This window comes from Hippopotamus amphibius, chromosome 14, assembly GCF_030028045.1.
Source record: "Hippopotamus amphibius kiboko isolate mHipAmp2 chromosome 14, mHipAmp2.hap2, whole genome shotgun sequence".
Taxonomy (NCBI): Eukaryota; Metazoa; Chordata; class Mammalia; order Artiodactyla; family Hippopotamidae; genus Hippopotamus; species Hippopotamus amphibius.
Window position 1 is genome coordinate 79,760,349 of NC_080199.1, and position 8,546 is coordinate 79,768,894.

Genomic DNA, 8,546 nt, shown 5'->3' on the forward strand with positions numbered 1-8,546 from the left:
ACTTTTTCTGTATCACTGATTTTCTCTGGTTTGAAAGTGAGCCTGGTACCGTTTTCCTGGCATTTAATCTGCGCGCTGTTGCCTGGGCTCCTGGATCTGTGGTTTGGTGACTCACATAAGTTTGGGGAAATTCTGTCGTTGTTTCAAATATTCCTCCCGTTCCTTTCCCTCTTTCTTCCGCTGGAGTCCCTGTTTCCTGTGTGCTACGTATTTCACAGTCGGGGTTCCTGCATGTTTTGCCCCCCGGCCCTTGTTTCATTTTTTGTGTGTTCGCTCTTCAGTTTGGGAGGTTTCTGTTGAGACGCGGGTTCCTTCCTCAGTCATGTCCACTCTACTCACAAGCCCATGAAGGCGCTCTGCACTTCTTTTTCCTTTGCTTTGTGTTCTTTCTGGCCGCACCGCGCGGAGGGCGGGACCTGGCTCCCCGACCCGGCGTGGGGCCCGGGCCCTGCACTGCACCGCCAGGGCGGTCCCCGAGGCCTCCTTCGCTCCCGTTGCCGCGTTTCGCCTGCAGCACGTCTCTTCGGTGCCTCCCACGGTGGCCGTCTCTGCGGACCCTGCCCGCCCGCTCCTGGCGGCCGGCTGTTCACCCGCCAGAGCATCCTCTTAGCCTACGCCCCACACGTGCCTTAAGTCCCGGGCTGGAAACTCCAGCAGGCCTGCCGTGGCTGAGGCCGGGCCCAGGCGCGCCCCGTCCCTGCAGGCTGTGGCTGCGCCTCCCGTGGGGCCTGTGGTGTTCTCCCGGCCGCCGGACCCACGTCCGGGGCGAGGGGCCCCGGCCAGCCGGCCGTCGGCGCTTGGGGGTGGGGGGCCCCCCGGCCCTCGGGCGCGCTGCGGGTCCCCGGCTGGGTCTCCCGTCTGGGGGCCGCGGTCTCGCCTCTGACCTCGCTCCCCTCGCGGATCTAAGACGAGGGGCTGAGTTCTCCGTTTCCCCCGCATTTCACCTGCTGTGAGTGCGTGGCGGCGGCTGCAGAGCGTCTGACCTGCAGAAGCAGGACCCGGACGGGCCCGCTGCCTTCCTCGGAAGCGCGTCCCTGCGCCGCCTGGGTTTCCACGCGGCCGCTCCGCCCTGGGCCTTCGGGCTCGGGGCTGGGTCCGCGCCCGTGTCCCCGCGCTGGCCGGGCTCCTCCAGCGAGCAGCGCCCCGGCCCCCGCTTCCTCGTCTGCGCACCACCTTAACTAGGACATAGGGCTGCAGAGGTGGCGGGTCGGGTTCAGACCTACGCGTAGATGTGCCCGCGTGTCCGCGGTCAGCCACCGCGTTCCCAACCACGGGCTCGAACGTGCGTGCAGACGCGCGCGCCGCCGCCGGGAGGGACGCGGGTGCGGTGGTGGCGGAGATGCCCCCGGGAGCCCCCGATGCCAGGGAGGGGTGGCCCACCGCCTCTGCGCGGAGGTCACCACCACGGGCCCCCAGCACTAGAGATATTTGTGTAAAGGAAATGCGTATGTAAGCGGTTCCACGGGTACTTGCGGCTGCAGACGGGGGGTGGTCTTGTTTGCGACGCGGAGCCCACCTGCCTGCACCTCACCCCGCTACCTTTGCAAAGGGGTCTTTGGATTCTGTGAAGTTGGGGGTTCCTCTGGCCTGCGGGTCAGAGGACACACTGGGTCCACTCACTCTCTTCTGCAAACTGGGCCCGGGTGTTGGAAGGTGGGTTGGTCCCTGTCCCAGCATCGAACAAAGGTCGGGCTGTGTTCACGCCCAAGCTGAGTGCATTTTGTCAACTAATGGCCCCCATCTCGTTTTAACTTTACAGAAGTAAACCAATTCCTCATAACCGTGTACACACCCGCACGCGCACACACACACAAACACAATCAGGATGCATCTGAAGCATTTGAGAATCTATAACTAATTAAGAGTAATTTAAATGCAATAAGGTAGCGATCTCCAGGTGAGACTTTCGGGGAATGTAGTCGTCAGGCTTCTCCAGTGAAACAGAACCACTAGGATGTGTACCTATAGACAGAGATTTAGTCTAAGGAACGGATTCTCTGATTCTAAGGAACTGACTGGGGGGGCTGGTGAGACCCAGATGTCCAGGGTGGGTTGGCAGCTGCACACTCCGAGAAGAGCCGTCCCAGTGTGGAGGCGTCTGCTACAGAATTCCCTCTGACTCGGAGGAAATCAGACTTTTTCTTCTGTTCAGGCCTTCAGCTGATTGGATGAGGCTGACCTCACGGAAGGCAACCAGCTTTGCACAGAGTCCATCACTTTAAGTGTTAATCTCATCCAAAAACCTCCTCCCAGAAACATCCAGGAGGTTCGCCCCAGTATCTGCAACCACAGCCCAGACGAGTTGACACGTGAACCTAACCATCACGCGTCCACTGTTGTCCTCTTGACACCCACACGTCTCCTTGGAGTGTAATTGATCTCCGCGTGGAGGCCACGCCTCCGCCTCACGTGGTGCAGCCGCCCTTCATACACCAAAAGCGCCAACTCCTTCCAGAAAAGGCTAGGACGTCCCTGCGTGGTGTGCGTTCTTCTTCACATCACAGCTTCCATCCTAGGATGTAAAGTCAGCGCACCTTACATTACATGATGAGGCCCTAGGAACAGGAAGAAAACAAAGACATGGGCTTGCTATGCACACACAGGCATATTCACAACAAGATAAGGAAGAAATACTGATGACAATCCGTCCTCAGGGCCGTGACTGGTCACGCGGCCCTGGCTGGTTCCGAGAAGTGCCCTCCTCGACCACCCGTTCTGCATGCCCTCTGCCTTCAGGAAGCACCTCAGCCGGTTGTGGGTCTTCGCCTGGTGGGTGACTCAAACCTTCACTCCCGAAGGGTCTGGACCATCCGTGGTCCTGCCTGGTCCAGGTTGCTGTAGTTTTCCACTGACTTTAATCCCAAGGCCTGGTGGTACTGAGATGCCCCGGGGAGCGCCTGCATCCCGGACAGTCTCCTCCTCACCTCCAGTGTGGAGCAGTCACCCGATCTCCCCTTGGTGGTGGGATCAGCCGCTCCGGGCGGCAAGGAGCCCCTCCTCGGAGGGCTGATCCTGAAGCCCGAGGAGCCCGAGGCGGCCGAGTAGCCCTCTCCTGGTTCCGTGGAATCGTTGTGTCTCCCGGTGGAAGCGTCTCTCCCTGCGGAACGGAGACCCGCAGGCCAGGAGAGCGTGCGGTGGTGGGGACAGGAAGCCAGTACGTTGCTGGGGGGTCACCAGGGTGGCAGTGAGTGGCCCCCCCCGTTTCCACCCCATGGCCCCTGGACTCCTCAGTCCTGGCTCTGGGGGACACGTGGACCTGGTGCTCACTCAGCCTAGACAGCCCCCTGGAGACCAGCGCTGCAAGGATCGCCTCCTGGCTGAGCTTTTGCTGAGTCTTCCAAAGGCCGCGCCATCGTCCTAGCAAGCCAGCTGCTTCAGGAGGGTGGGGGCGGGTGGCCCCGTGACCCCCACACGTGTGGGCCACTGCTGCACTTCGTTTGCTGTGAAGCGATCTCCCTGACCCAAAGCGATGCTACCTGGAGCTCCATGCCTGTGGATATGGCATTCTGGAAGCCTGTGGAGCGCAGTCTGGGCAGAAGCACTGGTGGAGTGAAGGCAAATCCAGACCCTGAGTAAGCCTCTGTCCCAGCAAGAACAGAGTGCCGCCCCTGCCACGAGGGGCGTGGCCTGTGCAGTCAGCCTGCCGCCAGGTAGCTGGTCCATCACCCGCGGAACCAGCGGTGCCACGTTGGGGGCTGTGCTGGGCTCTCGGCAGCAGCCGCAGCCAGGCCAGCCTTGGCGGCGGACGTCCACGTTGCTGAGCCCACGCGTGACCTCTGTCCCTGCCACGGCAGCCACGAGCCCCCGGTGGCTGAGGATAGAGGCTGCCTGGCATCCTGGGTTCAGATCGTCCCGTTACTCGGTTACCGATCTCCTCAGCTGAGATCATCACCCTTTCGTGAGCACCCACAGGGGACACATGTATCTGTGTGGTTCTGCCCATTCAGGGAGGTCTACACACGTACTTCTTCCCCAGGTCCCTTGCTGCCAATTTTCCCATCACGTTCCTCCGGAGCCCCTGACCGTCCAGCCAAACCATTGGCCACAGGGTACAATCACACACCTGGCCGTTTCTTCTTTCAAGAGAGTGACCACCCAGCGGTCCGCTCAGTGCTACCGTCACAGGGACCGTAACACGTGGCTGGGCCGGGGTCTTTGGCAATTTAACAATTCAGTGAGGACCACCCCGCCCCCTGCCCCGAAGAAACAGAACCACTGATGTACGTGGTGTCTAGACCAACAGTACAGTCGTCAGCCCCATCTGAAACTACAAATAAAGAAACACAAGGAGACCCTGAAATCATGGAACTACAGGGTCGAGTACTTCTGTTGGCTATACCGACATTATGAACATGGCAGTCACTCTGGGATGAAAAATACACGCAGAAGCAGTTTTACCAAATCCTGTGATTTGACAAGCTCTAGAGTGGAAACGAGGAGATAGTGGGAAACAAAGGCAGTCATTACGTGATGTCACTTGCCTTTGCTTTTTTAAAAAGTGGTGTTTGTTTGGTAACCTATTATACATAAACTAAACGTAGGGGAGTTTCTACTTGTACAGATGAGAAAGCAGCGTGACCAGAGGTCCGCCCCAGGCCATTCCAGTCATAACATTTAGGAACAAAGGCCTAAAATCCACCAGGATCAAGAAGATGATCTTTTAACTTATAATTTATGCTCACCTACTTGCAAAAAGCACTTGGTGTAACTTAAAACATTAAAAAGCACAAGGAAAGGTAGTTAACACTTAAATGCAAGGTGATCGGTTACAAGGGAAGAAATCACTGCTCCAGGGACCTCAGCCAGCAGGATGTTTTACTCCTGTTTCTAAGCCGAGGATGGGGCTGTTAGATCCTTTCCCATCTTCCTTCTTAAGCTCTGCCCTCTTCCTGCTTCCTCGTCCCACAGGCTCTGCCTGGGAACGTCCCGTCGCACCCAGGAAGCCACCCACCAGGTACATGCTGTCACCTCCTCCCAAACCTGTCCCCGTCCAGGTCAACGCGTCGGTGCCCAGACCCAGCCCTGCCAAGACCTGACCTGTCACCTCCCTCACCGGCCCCTCCCCTCCCCCACCCGCCGGCCCGGGCGCCTGGACCACACGGCCGTGACCTCCACGTCCAGTGAGTCACCAGGTTTGTTGCAGTAGTGCCCACGTCAGCGGGCCTCCTGCCGCACAGCCTCCCTGCGCCCCAGCTCCAGAGCCGCTCTCCCGCAGCATCTCCTGGGGGCCTCCCGCCCCCGGCCTCCCCGCGGCTCCGCGGAGGTTTCCTGGAGACTCAGGTCTGGGTGTCTCAGTCCCGCCGGGATGTCCCCGCCCGCATCACGAGCCCCCGCGGCCTGTCTCAGCCAGTGAGCAGCCCCCGTGCTCCACCCAAGCGCTTTTGGCAGAGAATCCTGGTTTGCCTCTAAGAACGAAGAAAATAATTATATTCATATTGTGAAAAATATTTGTAACGTGTTACGTGAATCAGGTCCCCCCAGCAGAGGGCAGCCGACACAGGTCACCTGCAGTGGCCCAGGGCCGTCCCCGTGGGTTCCGGTGGTCGCGTTGCAGCACGCTGGGGTCCGCCGGCCTCCTCAGGCCCCCAGGCTGCTCGCCTCTCCACCGAGTCCCGGTCCCGTCAGAGCTGCCGCTTCCCCGCTTCCTCGCCTCTGTTCTCACCGTCGCCCGTTTACACCCAACACCACCCCTCGAGGGTCTAATCTTCCGACCGTCGTGTCTGTGGATGTAACCACCGCTGTGAGACCAGCGATCTTATTTCTGCACATAATTCTAAATCAGCGGGCTCCCGTCTGAGGACTTTTCCTCTGAATCACAGCACATGCGCTTCCTAACAGCCGTGCTGCTCTCCGTTTACTCGTCCTCTAACGCGGTGACTGTGATGGTGTTCGCGGGCGGCGGGCGTGGTTTACGAGCTTGGATGATGCGGTCCGCTCGAGGTTTGGTGAACACGCTCATCTGTGTGTCCATCAAACAACAAGAAATAAACACAGAAACCCCCATCCGTGGCCTCGTTTCCCTTTTAACCCGTGTACGCCCTCTGGAAGTTCTCCTCAAACGAACCTGAAGGCCAGGCCTCCGGGGACGCAGGGGTCCCAGCCCAGGCTCGGGGGTCCCCACGCCAGCAGCACCGACGTGGACGCCGTGTGCGGATCCCGGTTCCCTGAGGGGCTGCCCCGGCGGCCGAGGACGCAGGGTGGGTCAGACACTGCGGCTGCACGAAGGAATCCAGCGCCTCTCGAGAGGCCGGGTGAGGACGGAGAAAACCAGCTCGCGTCGGCAGGAATGCCTGGACACTCAGCGCTGAGTCTACCGGGCTCACCACTGCGGACGCTGAGTTTTTCCAAGGAGAATTTGAGGACGGAGGACTTTTTGACAGTGTAACAGTCGTAGGAAGAAGCCAAAGGACCCTGTGACAGAGCGTGTTTTGTCACGTGACCCACGTGCTCTGGTGTGTGTGTGTGTGTGTGTGTATCTTCCATCTCCTAAACGAAGCCCCTCGAAGGTCTGTATCACCTTTATCTCCTGACAGTGTGTTCTGAGTGTGAGACACTAACTGGATTTTTATTATCTGTTTGCCGAAGGATCCAAGTGATTTAAGTGATAGCTGATAAAAGGAACCGTTTGGTAGGAGACATCCCCTCCGTGGCGTTACGTATGCTGTTCAGAAGCCCGGGTATTTGCCCAGGAAATACAGTACACATCAGGGTTGCTGGGAAGAGGCTGGGTCCCGCAGGCGGCCCTGCAGTTTTGCATGTCGGGTGAAATCTGGGTTCAGCCTGGACTCAGAAGGCGTCTCATCACTTACTGAATCACACACACACCCCTCTTGCAATACTTGCGTTTTCCCAATCCCCGTCTTCCCAAACCAGATCCTGTGAGTACCAGCAGCTGAAACTCACCCCACGATGTTCTCTGCCGTAAAGCCCCCCAGGGGGGCCGCAAAACTCAGGGGATGTCAGAAGTCCCAGTGTGGGGCGGACCCCGGCAGGGCATTCCATCCGACAGATCAGATAGGAAGAGAATATACGTACGCGGGTAAGAGCGCAGACGAGCCACCGGACCCCACAGGCGGGAGACGGTCACGCTCTGGGTTTGAAACCCCACAGCACAGCGAGAGCCGCGGGGGGCGTCTGTTTCCTGAACACACCCTCCTCTTCTGTGTTTCTGGCGCGTGGATGTAGCAGGAGGAGAGGGTCCTCACGGGAACCCCCGATGTGCTGCGCGGGGACGGGCTGCTGCAGGAGCGCAGGCAGCTCTGTGCCGAGACGGCTGCACGGGGCGCCGGGGCCGGAGGCAGGACACGGCGTGCGGCTGAGCCTCCGTCTCCCTGTCTCTACGGTGGGGATCCATCTTCCAGGAGATGTCTTCCAGGATTTGAAGAAATGCACGTGAAGCCCCTGGAACAACCCAAGTGACACTTCTGTGATTTCGTCCTGTCCCTGGGACCGCGGCCCTTTGAGCGTATTTTTATCTTGCTACGTGGGATCAGCCCGTGGGCTGGACCGGAGAGGTGGCTCCTCCCGCCGCCTCTTCTCTGGTCGGGGGGCGGCCGGCACCGCACACCCGAAGGCAGGTGGCCGGACAGAGTCCAGCGGCACCGGCGGGGCGTGGCCCGAGACCCCCTTTGGCAGCGTGGGGCCCAGAAAGCGCCGGGGCGGGTGGGGCTGTGTTCCCAGCGCTTCCGTGCCTGTGGGGGTGTCGCTTAGCTGCTCGGAGCCCCGTCTCTCGCCTCTGTAAAGAAGGCGTGGCCTGCGCGCGGAGGCCCTCGGGGCCGGACGGCGAGGCCGTGCAGGGGATGCGCTCCGCGCCCGCAGTCCGCACGCAGACGGGCGAGGGTCCGCCTGTCCGTCACTGTCCCCTCCGGGCGGCCCGTGCCCTCCGCCTGCTGCGGGCCATTAACGTGTTCGTGGACATTCGCCCGGCACAGCCCTCCCGGGGGTGGGCGTGTGAGAACCACACACGAGAGGAGGCCGCCCTGCCCCACCCGCTGTCACCGGGCCGCGTCCTCGGGGAGAGGCCAGCTCACGTCCAGAGGTCCGTTCCCATCCCCAGGGTCCCCGGGACATCGGGTGACCTCTAGGCCATCCCACGCCCTCCCCGGTCCAGACGCCGGGGTCCTGCCCTTACGCGTTCACGTCCTTGGCGGAGGGGGTCAGAGGACAGGAGCCACGGACAAGCCCAGGCGCGGAGGGCCGTGCGGACGCCGCAGGCCGTGGGGCGAGGACCCGGGAGGTGTGGACGCTGCCGACCAGGGAGGGCCCCTGAGCGGGGGGTCTGAGCAGAGGTCTGACGGAGGCGGGGGAGGGGTGGGGACTGTCCGGGGAGCGCTCCCAGCAGGCGACGAGGCCCGGGGGCAGGAGGCGCCTGGCCTCATGGCGGGGCTGTGGGGCTGAGCCCGTGGGGGAGGCGAGGAGGCCGGACCGCGGCAACCTGGAGGCCACCTGTGAGGATGCAGGCGTCGACTCCCAGCGAGATGGCAGCCCCTCCCCCCGCCCCAACCAAGAGTTCTGAGCAGGTAGATGATGTGATCTGACTGAAAACA